General features: G+C 43.6%; 1 non-coding gene across 1 annotated transcript; it reads left to right on the top strand.

Annotated features, from left to right (window-relative positions):
* Window positions 1-802: 802 nt before the first annotated feature.
* Window positions 803-900, top strand: LOC115029282. The gene has a single exon (XR_003834858.1). It is a non-coding gene; the product is annotated as a small nucleolar RNA SNORA67 (small nucleolar RNA).
* The last annotated feature ends 18,803 nt before the right edge of the window (window positions 901-19,703 follow it).

Raw genomic sequence — 19,703 nt, 5'->3', positions numbered from 1 at the left:
CATGCTGATCTGTTTAATAAGATCTACATTCCATTTTATGGGCCTTAGTCATGCAAGGAAAGCAGCCAGTTGAAAGTAATATGGGGGATGGGGTGGACCAGTATTGGGGTATAGGGAGACACAGAGAACATACTCGGAAAACGTTCATACCTGTGTCAGGTGTGGGAAATATTCCAGTGTCAGTGTCTGCTGCATCCACAGTGACCATTCCTTGGCAGGGGCTCTGTAGGTTGTTTGATATAAGTGCTGTTCCTGCCTAGTAGAACACATTTGCAATCTCAGCACTCCCTCCCAGACACAGGAGGATCCAAAGTTCTACATAGGGAGTCGGAGGCCAGCCTGGGCTACATGAGGCTCTGTTTCAGAGAGAGAGAGAGAGGAAGAGGGAAAGGGAGAAGGAGAGGCAGAGGGAGAGAGAGGGAGATGGAGATGGAGAAAAGGGAAGGGAGGGAGGGAAGGAAGAAAGAATGAGGGTAGGAATGGGTGAGAAGGGAGGGAGGAAGAAAGAAAAGAGAAGAAAAGAAAAGAAATCAGGGCCTTTCAAGATGGTTGAGCAGGTAAAGGTGTCTGTGGCCAAGGCTAATTAGCTGAGTTCTATTAATGGGATCATACACAGTGGATGGAGAGAACCAACTCCCACAAATAGTCTCTGACCCCCACATGTTTGCTGTATGGTACACATGTGCTCACATTCAAACATGGGGAATCTTGCAGGAAAGAAACAGAAATTCACCAGGGCCAATTAACACACACACACACAAATAGAGTCAATAAATAAATGTGATAGATGGTTTAAATTACTTTTTAAGATAACAACTTAGAAGAAAGCCAGGTATGCCCAAGGTCTCTGGTGAATAAGGAATACTTGTTTCCTTTGTCTTCCTGAGGCTGACTACATGTATGAAAGAAAAAAGAAAAAAGAAGGAGGAGAAGGAGGAGACGAAGAAGAGGAGGAAGAGGAGAATACTTTTTAAGAACCAGTGATATGCAGCTATGAGAGGAGAGTTACTACCATTTCTGACCTTTGGAGACAGTGAACAGGAGAGCGATGCTAACATCTGTTAAAAACTAGAAGTTTGCCCATTAGAAGTTATTAATTCATCCTTGAGCACCAGACCGCTGCTTCTCTTGGTTCTGGGAACGTATAAATATTGCTGCTCCTGGCAGGCCAGTGTGAACCCTTATCTCCAGCACATCCACCAGGTTCTTTCTTTGACATCTCAAAACAGTATTCTTGGGCCTTTGAAGCAGAGTGTTTGCATAAGGATAACTTTTTAAAATTCTTGTCAAGAGGTGTGGTGCTTACTCTTTAATCTCAACAATGGGGAAGCAGAGGCAGGCAAATATCTGTGAGTTCAAGTCTACATAGTGAGTTCTAGGACATCCAGATTTACATAGTGAGAGCCTGTCTCAAAAAAATAAAAATAAAAAGGCTTGTGAAAAATGTTGTTACTGTGTCATAACAAAATATCAGGATGCTTAAAAAATCTTGTGAGGAGATTCATTTACTAAAGCAAAATTTCACCAAGTAGTTCACATACTCAAATGTCTTGGGAATGAGGGTCTGCTTGACAATTAAGTTGTGCCCCTGACCTCAAGCTTAATGCATATGGTAGAAGTGAGACCTGACTCCCATCCCTAGATTCTAACTTCCACACCTGCTCTTTTGCTTGTACACTACTTCCAAGATAAATAGCCATCTCTCCTTTTTAAGTGGTAGAAAACTTAGTCTCAAACTTTGAAAACTCTGCTGGCTTCAGCACTGAGACCAGACAGGAGTCTATGAGATGACTCCTGGGAAGAGATCTAGGGTGGAGACAGTGAGTTCGAGGACAGCCTGGTCTACAGAGTGAGTTCCAGGACAGACAGGGTTATACAGAGAAACCCTGTCTCAAAAAACAAAAAAACAAACAAACAAAAAAGACTAGCATTCCTTCACACCTGAACAATTCATGTAATTTAACTTTGCTTTCATATAATGCATATCTCCTTCAGTTTCTATTGTCTGGTCCTGGAAGACAGAAGAATCTAACTTTGTTTTGTGAAGCTGTGCTCACCAATGAATCATCAACATGGATGCCTTCCAGGTAGGCCTGGGGGTACGTGGAGGGGGTAGAGAACTTCCCAGATGCAGAAGCTGTGGACTTTCTCATCTGGGGAGTGAAAGAACGTTGTGGGGAAACCCCCACTTTTATCCCAGGTTGGTGTGCACCCAAAGAATCACGATAGGCCATCTTGATGCAAACACATGAGGTAGTTTAATGATGGAGCTCCGGGCCAACACGTATCTCACACAGGAGACAGTGGTTGTCAGCCACGAAGCTCAAAAGCTAGGGGGGTCTTGGGCTGGGGGAGGAATTGGTGTGGTTTCACACGATTGGTTCATTTAAACATCAGCAAACTGTACGTGCAGATCGAGGTATCAGCAGAGCATCTGGCTAACATTTAACCCACATCAGAAGGGCAGGAGATAGGGAGGTGCCAGGTCAGTCTGGACATGTCTTTGCATGCTCTTTATCTTCATGGCCAAGCAGCCTCAGGAATGTCTTAACGATGGGCCTGCCCGGACATGTCCTGGCCTGTTCTGCTATGTTCTCAGCCCCAGGTTTCAAAGCTCACAAACAACTCTTTGGGCTATTTGACATAAATTATATGAATCACAGGTCTCAAGTTTTATTTTCTTTCATTCCACTCTTCTTCTACTAAGTAATTCTAATCTTAAAATTAGACACTATCTTCTCCCTGACACACTTGATCTTTCTCAAAACTAAAAGTTGCACTGCACTAATTATTGTTCTAATAAAGGTGACTTGCCTATTTAACACACATGGACCTCTAATTAAAAGCAGAAGCAAAATCAAAAGGGGTCCCATAAGCGTAGAAAGTAGGATGGTCAAGAGTACAAGATAAGGGCCTTTCCACTGAGTCTCAAGGTTTTCTGCATGGTGGCATCTAATGTAGACCGAATCTCTAACTTGGAAGAGATGTGGGGCTTGCAGGTCTCCTTCTCTTGAGTAGGCCTTCTGGAGCTGCTTCCATGCTCACTCGCTGTCTCACCCACTCGAGCACCTTGAGCCTAGAGAACAAAGGCTGGGAAAGGAGCATGTCAATACTATGTACAGAGGCTATTTTTACCAGTAGAGGGCTCCCCTCCCGTAGAGTAATTTATAGGGGGGTCAGTCTAAACTGTCCAGGGGTGTTTCTAACCCTGAAGAGCACAAAGGGTAGGAAAGTTATCTAATCATTAGCGCCAGTCTCCACTGTCAATTTGGTAAGGGTCTCTTAATGGTTCTATTTATTCTCTCTACCTGTCCTGAGCTTTGGGGCCTGTATGCACAATGTAACTTCTAATCAACCATCAATATCTTGGCCAGTCCCTGACTTACCTGAGCAATAAAGGCAGGTCTGTTAACTACACCTTTTAATTTTTTTGGCCCCCAAGTGGGTCAAGTAATGTAAGTGGTAACATACTTGTGTCCTTCTTTTCATGGGAGGACTAGTTTTCTTTTTTCTGTTTCTATTACTCTATGCAGGGTTTCTTTTATCAGTCCTAATTTGTCCATAATTTGATAGTCCTCAGGGGTGTATCTAAAGCTGGTCTTTCTAACATCATAATAATGTTTAGGCTCTTTGACTGCCAGGATCATTGTTCCTTGGGCTGCCAGTTTGGTGGTTAGATCTGCCATTTGATTCTATTTAGCCACAGCATCTTAGGTCTATCTCTGCAGATGTCAACAGCCCTCTTTGTATATTGCTCCATACAGTGGCAAAAGCATACCTGCTGTCAGTGTAGACTTCCCTTTTGGCATTCATAGAGCTTGTATCAAAGCCACAAGTTTGTCTTTTGGGGCCGACGTCCCTTCAGGGAGGCTGCTGGCCTAGATCACTTGCTTTCTGTCCACCACTGCACTGCTGCCCCCGCCTTCTGCTTACCTTTAACCACAAAGCTACTGCCATCTGTGTACCAGCTCGAACTCCCAGGCCAAGGCTGATCTGATCCTTCAGATCATTTCGAGTACCAGTTTCTTCTGCCAGAATTTCAACGCAGTGATGAGTACTTGAAGTCTCAGGCAGTAGGGTAGCAGGATTGAGGACAGCAGGGGGAGTGAAGCTCACTCATTCAGTCAACAAAGGCTCTTATAACGTGTCCATCGGTCAGGGGAACGGTTAGATAATGCTTTCAAGAGCGTGTGGTGCCACTACAGTTATTTGCTTACTCAGAGTGAGCTTATCAGCATCCTTGACAAGCAGAGCTATGGCAGCAATAGCTTTCAGGCAAGAAAATCACCCGCTGGCAACAGGGTCTAACTTCTTGGATAGGTAAGCCACCGGCCTATTTTAAGGTCCCAAAGTCTGAGGAAGGACTCCTCTGTCTACCCCTGCTCTCTCTCTTTTTAAAGGCTTTCTGGTGATCTGGGGTCCACACAAATACCTCTCCTTCTTTGGTTAGGGGGTACAACGGGCAGCTAAGGTCGCCAATCCAGGTATCCAGAGTCTGCAGAAACCAGCGGTGCCCAAGAATTCTCATACTTGCCTTGGTGTAGTTGGGGTAGGGATCTGAGTTAGTCTTTTTTTCTGGCTTCCTTTAACCACTGCTTCCCATCTCAAAGGGTGTATCCCAAATAAGTAACTTTAGTCTGACACAGCTGAGCCTTTTTAGCTGAGGCTCAGTCTTCTGTTGCCCAGGTTTCTAGGTCCTGCCTTTTTTTTTCTTTCTCCTACCACTTCGGCCAAAATTCTAGTCAAATTTCTCTCTTGTCTACGATCTCTCCTGTTCTGTTCTCTTTTTTTTCTTTGCCTCTTTCACTAGATCACTTATCTGTCTCTCTCTTATAATATACCTCCAATCTCTGAAGTTTCTTTCTGATATCTGGAGCTGACTGCCTTCTCAAGGCCAGGGCCACTGAGGCCTTCTGGGCTTCTGAGGTAAGATCAAAGGGAATGAACCACCTGAAGGCTTCTATAAGCCTTTCAAGGAACACTGAGGGAGGTTTGATCAGCCCCTGTATTACCTCTTACCTTAGCCAAATTAATGGGCCGTCTTGAGGCACCTTGGAGACCAGAGCCTAGCAATAGATTTTTAAGCTCTCCCTACCTTCGACTATGTTGCAGTCCCAAATGGGGCAAGTAAAAGGGAATCTCATGTCGATCTCATTTTGTAGCTGTGCAGGCTGCCGTCAGCTCCCAAGATGTTTTTTCTAGCCTCTAACAGAATTCTCTCTTGCTCTTCATATGTGAAGAACATCTGCAACAGCTGTTGACAATCATCTCAAGTAGGCTGATGAGAGAACATAAGGGATTCCACCAACCCTGTGAGGCGTTGGGGATCCTCTGAGAAAGGGGGGTGGTTAGTTTTCTAGTTATAAAGACCAGCAGAGGAAAATAACCAGTACTGAAGGATTTGAAGTTTGGGTGGGTCCACCAGAGTCCGCCTGGACTCTGCACTCTGCAGCTCCATGTACCCGAAGTGGTCCGCCTCCTGCCGCCCTGGCGGTTGGGGTTGAGGCTGGGGATAACGGGGAGGTAGTGGACTAGGCCACTCAGGAGGCTTCATAGATTTTGGAGGAGCCAATGGATTGAGCTGGTGGCTCCAATTCAGAAGAAGCCTTCAATTTCTCTTGTAACACAAGAGTACAACCACAATTTGGGGAAGCAAAACCCAATTTTAACAGTGTAAACAATCTATTCTCTTTAAAAATCAACACCAAAAACATTACTTGCTACAAAGTTTGGCTGCCTGTTCCTGCACAGAAACGCAAGAAGGTGTAGCCGCCAATACCTCAAAAAGACAGGGCCCTAAGTCTTATTTTTTATAAGTCTGGTTTCTAGGATAAGAATTACATAGAATATTACCCAATTCAGGTGTATCTTTAGAGACCCTGTCTCCTTGGGTTGTCTTATGCTTCATGTTGTAGTTCTAAATTATTTTAACCCAGAGTTATCATTTTTAAGCCAACTTTCTGTTACCAATGTTACAAATTTTTAATCATAACCAATAACTTATGAGCCAATAATCTATAACCAAGTCATGTAAAACATATTTATACCTTAAAAACTATTCAGAAACAAAATGAAATAGCTGCATACATTTGCTTATTTAAACCAAACAAAATTCTTAATTTTTCTAGCTGTAATTTCAAGAGAGGAGCACCTTGTCACCTGATGAATCTAATAATCAAAAGCACAGAGATTTTTGTAGGAAAAACAGCCATCAGATACCTTACCATAGAACTTGAGAAGCTTCTGGTCCCTGTAAGAACAGTGTTTACAATCAGCACCTAGCAAGGCTTCTCCAGCCACACTAGACTCCTAACTATAGGTGCAGGGCTCCAAAGACTAATTGATACTATCTATTTATTTTTTCTTTTTCTTTTTTACCAAATTATCTCCAGATAGTAGTGCTTTTCTCAAACTCATTCTCTCACATGTAAACTATCTCTAGTTCTAATATCAGTTCAATGGTTAAGAGTCAGTCGAAGGGGAGTGCTAATGGTCTGCCCCATCATCTAAGTCACATACAGGGAGGCAAACAAGACACACACACACAAAGATTACAATAACCGAGACCAGAGCCCTTCTCCTGCGGGACTTCTAACACCCAGAAACAGAATCAGACGGCCGAGTGAGCACACAATCTCTCCTCTCCAGGAGGGATTCTAACTCGGCACCCAGATGGGAAATCCCCAGGCATCCCTGGAGCTCCCTAGACCTCCTGGGACGTTTCCCAGGGTAGCAGCCTGTGGTCTTCCTAGCATGTCTGCCGACCACAGTCCTCTAGTCCTCACGGCCCAAAAGGACAGCTGCAAATACAAACAGCATGCATTTCAGAAAACTCCATCGTCTACAAACACCATGGTCCACTTCCACCCAGACACCAAAACCAGAGAAACCAAAATCAGGCGGATCCAAACTTAGACTGCGCTGTGCTTCAGAAACATAGGATGAGACAAAAACAACCCAACACACCAAGCACATGTTCGCATGTTCGTTTCAGAAAACAGACACTCAATACAGAGACATTGGCTGGCACGCACACAAGAGGGGATCCCCATACCTCCAAGTCGGTTCTCGGGTGTGAGGGGTGGTCGCATTTCCCGGCCAACGCACCAAATGAAAGACCCACAACGTGAGGACTCCCCCACATTCTGACTCAGAAGAGGTGACACCCCAAATCACTCATGAGAAACAGTCTTGCTGCAAACTGCAAGAGGACTTTTAAAATACCAAAAATACCAATTAAGAGTCACAAGGAAGTGCAAAGTCACCAGAGTCACAAGGAGCACCTGGTAACTATCACTGACAAATTCTGTCCTAACGTCAGTCCAAGTCCACAGTCAGAGACAAGGGGTTGACACTGTCTGTCCCATAACAAAATCAGAGAAAAAACAGAAACAAACCAAAGACACAAGACACTAGTATATCTAAACACATGTGTCCGTGTCTGGACTTATACAGCCAACCAAACACGACTTCCTGATGGGGGTCGGATTCTACATTGACTTCCTTCCTGGTGGGGGTTGGATTCCACATTGACCCCCTTCCACCCGTGGAACGTCTTCCAGGGTTGCAGCCTGCCAGCCTTAGGATGTCTCTCTCCACGGCCGCTGGGTCCTTATGGTCCACAGTGGCAGCTGCCAGAAAATTGAAACCAAAGACAAACTCAGTGGTGCCACACCACACCTAGACAACAGAAAACATACAAGACTCACACAAACGTACCTCCAAGGGGTCTTCGGGGTTCCTGGGTGTCACGCAAATCTCGGTGGGACCTCCAAATGAAAGAACCTAGTGGGGAAACCCCCACTTGTATCCCAAGTTGGCGTGCACCCAAAGAATCACAATAGACAGTCTTGATGCAAACACATGAGGTAGTTTAATGATGGAGCTCTGGGCCAACACGTATCTCATACAGGAGACAGTGGTTGTCAGCCACGAAGCTCGAAAGCTAGGGGGTTTTATAGAAAAGGGTCTGGCGCGGTTTCACATGATTGGTTCATTTAAACATCAGCAAACTGTACGTGCAGATTGAGATAACAGCACAGCAACTGGTTAACATTTAACCCATGTCAGAAGGGCAGGGGATAGGGAGGCGCTGGGCCAGTCTGGACATGTCTTTGCATTCTCTTTATCTTCATGGCCAAGCAGCCTCAGGGATGTCTTAATGACAGGGCTGCCCGGGCATGTCCTGGCCTGTTCTGCTATGTTCTCAGCCCCAGGTTTCAAAGCTCACAAACAACTCTTTGGGCTATTTGACATAAATTACATGAATCACAGGTCTCAAGTTTTATTTTCTTTCAGGAGTTCTGGGAGATCTTTTGTTGGTTGGTTGTTGTGTTTCATGTCTACTTAGTCCAGTGTGAACTGAAGTTTCCAGAAAAAGTTCATACCTTACTTTGAACCTTCTATGCAGGTTGGTTGACTGGTTAGGACTTTAACAATTTTGAAGAGGTTGGAATGTTACAAGTCCAGAGACTAGAATTTATCTTGGGTTTTGGGGGTTGGTTTTGGTTTATAGATATGTATTTTCTTTTATTGTGTATAAGTGTTTTGCTTGCATAGACTTATGTACCATATGCATGCCTAAAGAAGGCACTGGACCCCTAGAACTGAAGTTAGTTCCAGATGGTTGTGAGCCACCATGTGGATGCTGGAAAACAACTCAGGTATGCTGTAAGATCAAAAAGTGTTCATAACTCCTGAGCCACTTACCTCTCCAGCCCTTTGTCCTCTCTTTCTTCCTTTCTTCCTTTCTTCCTTCTTCCTTCTTCCTTTCTTTCTTTCTTCCTTCCTTTCTTTCTTTCTTTCTTTCTTTCCTTCTTTCTTTCTTTTCTTTCTTTCTTTCTTCTTTTATTGATTTTTATATGTCTGTGTGCATATATGTCTGTGCACATGTGTGTTCCTGGTGCTCATGAACATCAGAAAAAGGCATCAGAACTCCTGGGATTAGACATATAGACAGTTGTAAACTGCTGTGTGTGTGATGTAACTTAAACTCTAATCCTCTGGCAGAGAGAAGTGGGTGCTCTTAATCTCTGAGCCATCTCTTCAGCCTTTCTTACTATCTTTAGTCTACTTTGTATCTAGTTGCTACCCATCTCTGTGTCTGACTTAATATCCCTGTGACTATCAGGTGAAGCCTTTGAAAAGTCTTAACTGCAGAGTCCTACTTGGCCATGTGGAAGGAACAGTATAACATGGTTTCCTGCCCCTGGAACAGAGCCAGGAGGGCATGGGCATCCACAAGTATTGACGGATACTAGGCATAAGGATTGTTTTATGTTCCTCCTTCAGGGAACTGCCCTCTCTACCAAGGTTAATGACTCCAAGATAACCAGAGATAGCACATGCTGGAGGCAAGGGTAAGTATAATGTCTCAGCAAAATGGCCAAACACTGTGACCTTCAGAACAGCCCTTAGGGCTGTGGGAAAGAACTCTGAAAATGTGAGTTCAAAAATATATAATTTCTCAACTATGCAAAATATAAGGATGCAATATGAATTATATGAGGGGCTTTGTAGACTTAGGAAAACAGGCAACTGCACTATGAGCAGGCTTGTCAGGAAGATACAAAGGCAGGCTGATTCTTGAGTTCAAGGTCAGCCTGGGACAGAGCTAATCTGTGTCTAGGCATGGTCAGAATGGTAATCTTAGGACTGATTCCACCTAGATAAATTTATTGTTTGTGATTACAAAAGGCAGGTTCTGAATTCATTTGCCATGTTAAAAAAAAAAAAAGTTAACTTGCTGTCTTCTAAGAATCAAGGGGCTAAACTCATGGAATGCTAATTCATGGGATGGTCAAGAGGGAACCTGAAGTAAATGATTGAATTGATATGTAAATAAGACTGGGGTTTTGGTCTTCATGAGATGAGCTAGGGGAGAGGGAGGGGGAGGGAGGGAGAGAGAGAGAAAGAGAGAGAAAGAGAGAGAGAGAGAGAGAGAGAGAGAGAGAGAATTTTTGTTTGATTTTTTAGAATTTTTTTCTGGAGATATCTGGAGAGCAAACACAACTCTTTTAGAATTTTTTTAACAGGAGTTCTGACTTTAGTTGGAAATCCCAAGAATTACTTAGAATTTTTTATACAAAGTCCAAGAATTGTTTTAATACTTTTTATTTTATTTATTTATTTTATATATATGAGTACTCTGTTGCTGTCTTCAGACATGAAAGATCCTGACAGAATGTAAAAGGTCACAGAAGCCCTGAAATTGGCAAAATGCATTTCATTGTTAGTAGAAGTAGTTTCGCTGGCTTAGAAAAATAGAGGTACACAATGCTCTGGCTGCTCCTTGAACCCGTGTGTCTGCCAATGTTCTGACTGTTCCTTGAACCCAGGTGTGTGCCCACTGATGAAGGCCATTGCCAGGTGTTTGTGATATTGGTTGCTGGGATAGAGTCAGAAAATCTCCCCAGCAACCACAGTCGGGGCCAAACCTGACTTACTACACCTTCATTAGACTCTTTCCTTGTTTCCCTCCCATACCCATTTCTTGAGAAATCAATCATTTTNGAATAGACATTGTTTAGATCTGGAAATCCCCTACTCCCTCCTTCTCCTTTCCCCCTTAAGAACCTATAAAAACTGGGACCCCTTCCCCCTCGGGGTCGACTCCTCTACGTGGGATACAGGTTGTCCCCAGAACTCTGGCTTTCCCAGAATAAAGCCTCGTGTGGTTTACATCAAGTTTGGTCAAGATTGAGTTCTTGGAGGTCTGCTATTATCCCGAGTCTTGAGTGAGGGTCTCCCTTCGGAGGTCTTTCAGACACACCAGAAGAGGGTATCAGGTTCCATTACAAATGTGGTTGCTGGGAATTGAACTCAGGACCTTAACTGTGCTCTTAACTGCTCAGCCATCTCTGCAGCCCCTCCAAGAATTTTTTATAGCTGCTTTTCTTTCTTTTTTAAAAATGTATTTATTTATTTTATGTATGTGAGTACACTGTAGCTGTACAGATGGTTGTGAGCCTTCATGTGGTTGTTGGGAATTGAATTTTAGGACCTCTGCTCACTCTGGTCAACCCCACTCACTCCAGCTCAAAGATTTATTATTATATGTAAGAACACTGTGAGTGTCCTCAGACACACCAGAAGAGGGCATCAGATCTCCTATGGATGGTTGTGAGCCACCATGTGGTTGCTGGGATATGAACTCAAGACCTTCAGAAGAGCAATCAGTGCTCTTACCCACTGAGCCATCTCACTAGCCCCTATAGCCGCTTTTCTAACTTTGGTTGAAAAGTTCATGAGCTCTTGAGGAACCGTACAGGCTTTTTCCAGTCCTACACCCTCCTTACAGCTTCTCCCCTCCAGCCTGGGGTCAAGGCTAGGCTAAATTCCATTCTCCACCTGCAGGAATATTCTTAAGAAAAATTCTCAGAATGTGCTGACTGATAGTCACCTGACCCTCTGGAAAGTCCCAGGTAGAGTTCAAATGCATGTCACAATTGCTAGCCAATAGATTTAAAGGTCAATATGCTTAGCCAATAAGTTTGAATTGTAACCTTGCTAATGTAACCTGTGCCCCTAAAGAGTATAAAAACTTCTTGTAATAACCACTTGGGGTCGCCTTTTAGTCACTCACCTTGAGGGACTCATTGAAGGTTGAACCCCCAACGTGCTAGAAAATAAACCTCTTGCTTTTGCATTGATCTGCATCTCATGTCTCACTCGGGGCTTCTCGATGTAAGTACCACTGACCGAGGGTCAGGGTCTTACACTATCCAGAAAGCTTTTAGAATTTTTCTAGCATGAGAAAACTCTAGCAGAAAGCTGTCTTGGGCAGAGTACAGGGCCAAAAGGTATCTCCAGAGAGCTGTCTAGGAATCCATCTCAAGCAGACTACAGGCTGTCAGATGGTATGCATGATTTGACTTCAAGTCCTTCTTTTCGCCACTCCCAAACACCCCGTTTCTCAGGACCCCCAACCAAGCCATGGCTGGTTCTTGGCACTTAACTTAGCAGATCACTAGCTTCCTCTAACCCAAAAGCTAAACATATTATCAGATAGCATCTGCAGCTGATAGCAGAGATTTCCCAGCTTTTCTTACACTACCTGCCTACTGCCCCCACCCATGTATTTGAAAAGTTTTGAGTTATGACTTTCTTTGTTCCATTACTATAAAACTATAGCAGGAAACTATTACCACATTGAAAATATGGGATTCTGGGTAACTTAAATCTGTGTTCCCAGGCCATGGTCATGCATACTTGACTCCAGAGTTAACTGTCTCTTCTCTCTCTTGAGGTGAAAGTGCCATTTCTTATGTGGCCACCAGACTGATCACTGATCAGATTTGCAACTGTCTTCTTGCTGAGCCCACACATTACAGGTGCTCACCACCATGTTCACAGGGGAAGGTTTGATCAGTTCCAAACAGAACTTCAGAATCACAGACCTACAGGCCTGGTGTTGCAGGAGGGATGATAGAATCCAGTGGGCACCAGCTGGGCTCTGCATGATCTTGAGTCACAGAACAAGAAACTGGCACACACATGTTGGCAGATAAAGAAACATTTCATTAAGAAAGAGGGCACTTCTGAGGAAGGAAGAGGGCCAGAACTGAGAGGAAAATTAGAATATCAATTATAAATGTCACTTTTATTCCCTCAGATGAAGGGATGAGATGAGACCCACACCCAAGCTGTGTGAATTCATGGCTTGAGCTGAGCCCAAAGTGTTTCTCTGTTCTAACTATCCCTAGGTCTAGAGGCTTTTAGCCTCCATAAAATCTAATCTTCTGCAAACCAGATCTTGCAGGCTTCAACTTCCAGCCTCTGTCTGCTAATTTAAGCCTAAACTGTTTCAGCCTCTGAGACTTACTGCTGAATAAACTCACTCTTTCTGAACTCTCTCCGGCTGGTTCAACTAAGGTGTTCTGGCCCAAAATTCTCTCCAAGCTTACTGATTCAAAGTAGCTTCTCAGTGAATTGCTCTGCCTGGCCTCATACTAACTTTGGCAATATATCCTGATTCCAATATTAGAATATATTCTAATTCTCTGGCTCCTTCTCATTCTCTGCCTCATTCTGTCTTCACCTGTTTCTAGCTTGTTCTCTCGAAACCTGTTTCTGTAAAACTGTCCTGGTAAAACTGCCACTCATACCACCTTTTCCTCCCTGCAGTCCTCTTAAGTACCCTCTCTTTCCTGTGTGGTTCTTGTGAGAGTTGGGTGTATCCTATCTCTGACTCATTCCATCAAATCTTTCTCTGATTTGTCACTTTGTCTGCCCCTCAATTAGATGTCACTTTCAAACATGGCTGCTTCCTTCTACAAACTAATCCTACCTTCACTGTTAAGGATTAAAGGTGTGTACCAAGAGTGTGTCTGCATTCCAGCTAGATCATTTATACCTAAAAGGTCTTTAGATGTGATCCCTTGCCAGAGTAGCCATGTTGCTGGATTAAAATTCCTCTATATTCAATGGCATCTATGCAGGGAAACTGGGACCTTTGCACTGTTAGAGTTCAGGAATCATCACACAAACCATATAAACACTGATCTCAGTTAAGCAAGAATAGTTTATTATCAATCAGGACCACAAAAAGGACTCAGGAGCCCAATTTTGTGGTACCAGTCTATTTTCAGAGCAGGCATATAAAGGAAAAAACACAAAAACCACAATAAGCTCATATTCAGGTGCAGGAAGTGCTGCCCAGTGGTCAGCTCTGACTCAAGCCATTTTAGACATAACAGTTCATATTGACCTTTAACTTGATGGGTCCTATGTAAAGCTTTGTGGAATTTCATAATATTAACAAACCTCATACAGAACTTAACAGGGCATGAGGTCATCATGACTCTGCTCTGAGTTAAGTTATTTTTCTGTGTCAGTGATTAACAGGTATATTACAGCAACAATATGAAATAGCTGCAGGCATGGGACAAAATGGCTACAGCTATGCTGTTGGGGGCAGACCTCAACAACTCATCATCTGCAAAGTGGATTTTTTTTTCTGACCTGTCTCCATTAAACACCTTGGTGTTAGTGAAGAGGGATTTCAGCTCTAATTTATTTTATCTGCTATCTTAGGGTTTCTACTGATATGAGGAAACACCATGGCCAAAAGCAACTTGGAGAAGAGAAGGTTTATTTCACTCTCAGGTCTATAAAAGAGTTAATCATCAAAAATAGTTATGGCAGGAATCTGGAGGGAAGAGCTGGTGCAGATTCTATGAAGCCTTGCTCCTCGTGCCTTGCTCAGCCTGCTTTCTTATAAAACCCAGGACTACCAGCCCAGGAGTGGTACCACCCACAATGGGCTGGACCCTCATTTATTAATTAGTAATTAAGAAAATACCTCAGCCGGGCGTGGTGGCACACGCCTTTAATCCCAGCACTCGGGAGGCAGAGGCAGGCAGATTTCTGAGTTCGAGGCCAGCCTGGTCTACAAAATGAGCTCCAGGACAGCCAGGGCTATACAGAGAAACCCTGTCTCGAAAAACCAAAAAAAAAAAAAGAAAGAAAGAAAATACCTCAATAGACTTACCTATAGCTTCATCATATGGAAGCATTTTCTTAGTTGAGATTCCTCCTGTCGGATGACTATAGTTTGTGTCAAGTTGATAAAACTAGCAAGCACATATGCTAATTTTACCTCACACTCCTTCTATGCCAAAGTGTGTCTCTGAGGATGGGTTTTATTTGTTTATTTCATAATATGAAGTTGAGTCTGTCAAAAATTCTAGAAAGAAAGTCACAAAGGCTATCTTAGGGTTTTTGTTGATGTAAAGAGACACCATGGCCAAGGCAACTCTTATAGTCCATTATCATCATGGCAGACATGTTGTTAATGGCAGACATGGTGCTGGAGAAGGAACTGAGAATTCTACATCTGGACCCACAGATAGCAGGAAGAGACAATGAATGCCACAGTGGGCCTGGCTTGAGAATCTGAAACCTCAAAGCTCATCCCTAGAGATACACTTCCTCCAGTGAGGACACACCTACTCCAACAAGGTCATACCTCCTAATAGTGTCACTCCCTATGAGCCTATGGGGGCCATTTTACTTCAAACCACCACAGAGGCCAGCACACCACCTTTGGATGCCTTTGAAAGTCATAACTGTTGGAAGAAACAAAAATACTCTAAGGAGAAACATTTGTTCCTCCCTTTGTCTGATAGACTGTTAAAGTGGTACTTTACTCACATGCAATGAAGTCACAACTATTTCGATAAAAGACCTGGAGTAAAAGCTTGTACCCTGCATGAGCTCCTTGATATGATGCTATACAATAGGTTAAGGTATTCTAGGTAAATAGAAATCAGAATGATTACCCGTGTGGGTTGATAAACAGAGAGATGGGAGAACTTTCTGAAGTCACAAACATGTTTTATATTTTAAGTGGAGGGGAAACCCCCACTCTGTTCCTGATTCAGCGTGCACCCAAGAATCACGAACAAACAGACCGGCTTGATGTAAAAACATGAGGTAGTTTAATGGCGGAGCTCCGAGTTGAAACATATCTCACGAAGGAGACAGTGGATTCGACCACGAGACTTGGAAGCTAGGGGTTTTTATAGAAAAGGGGCTGGGGCTGGGGTAGGAATTGGCGAGGTTTCACATGATTGGTTCATTTAAACATCAGCAGGGAAGAATTGGCGTGGTTTCACATGATTGGTCCATTTGAACATCAGCAGACTGTACATCCAGATAACATTTAACTTAGGTCAGAAGGGCAGGAGATAGGGAGGCACCAGGCCAGTCCGGACATGTCATTCTCTTTATCTTTATGGCCAAGCAGCCTCAGGAATGTCTTTAACGATGGGCCTGCCCGGGCATGTCCTGGCCTGTTCTGCTATGTTCTCAGCCCCAGGTTTCAAAGCTCACAAACAACTCTTTGGGCTATTTGACATAAATTACATGAATCACAAGTCTCAAGTTTTCTTTCATTGGTAAAAAGGGTTTACAGTTATCAAAATTTCTCAGTTATTTAGATTTGCATATGGCTCAAATCTGTGTTTTAATATTAGTAACTTTTTAATTAAAGATTTATTTAGTCCTATTTTTATGTGTATTAGTATTTATTTGCATGTATGTATGTGTAGAATGTATATGCAGTGACCAAGAAGGCTGGAAGAGGGGTATCATATCCACTGGAATGGAGTTATAAATGGCTGTGACAGGTTTGCTGGCATCTAAATCCAGGACCTTTGCAAGAGCAGCAAGTGTTCTTAACTGCTGAGCCATCTCTGCAGCCCATATTGGTATTTGTTGCAGTGAATCTCCTCCCAAATATGTCCCAGCAATGAAAACATAACATAGTTAATATGATTACATGTTGTGCACCTAGATTGGGCAGATCTACCACTACACTACCGTCTTCCACATCTATGAGACCCCCTTAGAACTTGCAGTTTCTCCAGGCCATGTGCTTCTGCTCTGCTTTTCTTCTTCTTCCTCCTCCTCTGTATCCTCTCCCTCTTCTATTTTCTCCTTCTTCTCCCTCCCACCTTCTGCTCCACCTTTCCTTTTATCTGCCCAATCATCAGCTCTCCTTTATTTTACAAATTAAGGTGGAAGCAGGTTTAAAGGAAATCACCTGAGTGCTGACTCATTCTTTGTTCACAACCCCTCACAGGAAAACAGAATTAACATCAAATATAATTAGCCCCAGGGCTATCCACAACAGGTATTTTTCTTTTAATGAGAAAAAAAAATCTCAAATGATCTAAAAATGTGTAAATTATAGGATTCACACAATACTTCTTTGGTAAAACAACAACAATAACAATAAATGATTGCTAACAACAACAGTAATAATAAATGATTGCTAACACACAATGCTATTTTAAAGAACTTATGCATATTAAACTCGTTTAATCTTCACAGTAACTCTCTTTAGGGGCTTAGTAGTATACATGTCTATTACAATAACGAACAAACTGAAGCAGAGAAAGTAACTCACCAAGATCACATAGCTGTGCAGCAGCAGAGCTGAGGCCTGGACCCAGGCAGTCGCCAATGCTTTGCTAAGTTACACTCTGCTCTCCAACAAAACAGAACACCCAGGCCATGCTTTTCCCCTTGTACATAGGGGGCTCACAACTTGTGACCTCACAAGGGCTTTTAAAAACTATGGAGGTGCTCAGCATGAACTAATAACCCCCAGGAACAATTTGGAGCAAGCTTACTGTCAACATGACCATCTGTGGAACCGTGAAAGGCAACCTATCTTCTGGCTGAGCTAGGTTTAAACCCCAGAGACCCAGCAGATAATTCTGCAAGGGACAGAAGGCCCATTTGCCACACTCCCAGACACCAGGCTCTTGACACAAGGCCCCAGCTCCATAATTCTGTGGCCACCAGTCATGTACAGCAATGCCCCAAGCTCCTGGTATTCTGTCTGGACTCCACCCCCACAGTTACCTGGCAACAGCGAGGTGTGCTCCTCCCCACAGTTAATTGGCAACAGCCAGGTAGGCCTGGCCCACTATAAAAGAGGCTGTTTGCCCCCTCCTTCCTCTCTTACACTCTTACTCTCTTACTTTTGCCCTCTTGCTACCCCACCCCACATTCCTTTCTCCCCTCTTTCCACATGGCCATGGCTGACCTCTACTTCTCTACTCTTTCCCTCTCTCTGCTTTTCTACAATAAATGCCTTAAAGCCATGAACTGCCTCTTCTTATCAGGATCTGCCTTGCTGGAGCAGTGGAGCAGGTCTTCCTCTAAAGAGCCATGCATCTAATCTCCCGCAGGAGCACTCTTTGTGTTCCAAGCCATGGCTTCCACCAAGCCAAGCCACTTGCCCAAGCAAGCCAAGGACTCTCCTCCCTGTGGCCATGACTTTTAACATACAACCACCCACATGGGTTCTTCACATGAAAATTGTGCTGTCTCCAAACAGCCCATACACCCAAATAACAAAGACATCCAGCATTTTTCTGAAATAAGAACAGAACTTAAAGAAGCATGGGCAATTACAGAATGTCATTTCTGAGAACTTAGACTTTTTTTTTTTAGTTCCTCTCTCACACTAAGCTCAGAGGGTAAAGATGGTTGTTTTGTATTTTGTGGGGCTCTGCATCACAGCCAGGGCCTTGCACATACTCACAGGTGCTCTATCACTGCATTGCTTTTTTCATTGCTGCAACAGAATGCCCAACCTGTTAGAAGGTTTACTTCTGTCTCACAGTTTGAGGGGTACAGTCCATCGTGATGAGGAAGTCATGGGGACAGGAACATGAGGCAACTGACCATATTGTGTCTCTAGTCAGGCAGTAAAGAGAGATGAAGGCTGGCGCTCAGCTCATTGCATCCTTTTTATTCAGTTGGTGACCCCAGTTGAGGGAACGGTGCTGCCAACATTTAGGGTGGATCCTCCTCCTTGACTAATTCAATCCAGAAAACCTCACAGGCACAACCAGACATTTGTCTTCTAGGTGATTCTAGATCCAATCAAGTTGACCATCAAGATCAACCACCACAATCGCTGAGCTGCATCCATCTCCAGCCTTGTTGAAGAGTGTCTCACCCTCTGTGAACAGGTAGCTTGCCAGGTAACTTGAATGCACAAGAGATGAAGATGAAAGACAGAGCATACAAAATAAGAAGGCCCTACTAAGCGCAAGGTAGTTGAGGACCAGAATATTTGCACGGCATCAATCAGAACCCAGATGATTTACTAGTTGCAAAGAGGAAAATAAGTATTTATAATGCAGAGGTGGGGCAGCCACCATCTTAATTCTTCCAGCTTTGCCAGGAAGACAATGGGACAACCTAACATGATGCACAGTGAGCTGCAAGATGTCACTGTGGGTTACTGTAGAAATGCTTGAATTGAATCTAGAGAGCCAGGGGATGGAAAACAAGAGCTGAGGAGTGCTGTGAGGAGCAGGACAAACCCAGGTGTCAGGCCACTGTACACATCAAACACCTTTTCCTGTTTTCAGGTGAGGGTCGAGGAAGCATATTGTTGCAGGATATTTGATCACATTGTGATCTCCTAGACGGTGAACTGGAAAAATGTTGCATTTTGGCTCAATCCTAGCACACACCTTTAATCCAGGATTAAATAAAGTCAACGATAGGTCAAGAGACTGAGCAAGCAGTCGGTTGACAGGGAGTGAACATGAGAAAAACCAGGAAAGAGAATAGGGGATCTTTGAGTTGAAAGATAGTTTAAGGCACTGTGGGGAAGGAATGTTTTCTTACTGGGACCTCAGTAGAGGAGGAAGTGAGTGCTTTCTCTGCCTCTTTGAGCTAAGCAGGTTTTCACCCCAGCATCTGATCTTTGGTAAACTTGAATGGCTGGGATTTTTGTTTTTTAAGAACAACATGTAGGTTACTGTTGTATATTAAGAGAGAGCCAACAAAATTATGGATGTGGGGGGCAATTCAAAACTCTTGCCATAAAACAAAACAAAACCAAGGACCAACAAGGAACCTGCTGTGATAGCTTACACCTATAATCCCAGCACTCAGGAGAAAGCTGAGACAGGAGGAATGTAAGGGTCCAGGATTCGCTGAAGAATGGCACCCCAGATTCAAACAGTATGTAAATGCAGAGTGTTTTATTCTGCAGAAGTCCAGCATGCTGAGGTCTTCCCATTACCAAGAAAGAGAGACCCTGAAGTGAGTTCGAAGGCCCAATATAAAGCACTTCAGGGGAATTCTGGGGTAGGTGGGCTGTCTCTAAGGACATTCCGTTAGTGGAGAATAGGGAGTTGGCTGGAAACTGCTGACCTTGTTTCAGACCA

This window comes from Mus caroli, chromosome 14 (assembly GCF_900094665.2).
Source record: "Mus caroli chromosome 14, CAROLI_EIJ_v1.1, whole genome shotgun sequence".
In the NCBI taxonomy this organism is placed as follows: Eukaryota; Metazoa; Chordata; class Mammalia; order Rodentia; family Muridae; genus Mus; species Mus caroli.
This window is presented reverse-complemented; position numbering and strand designations above follow the sequence as displayed.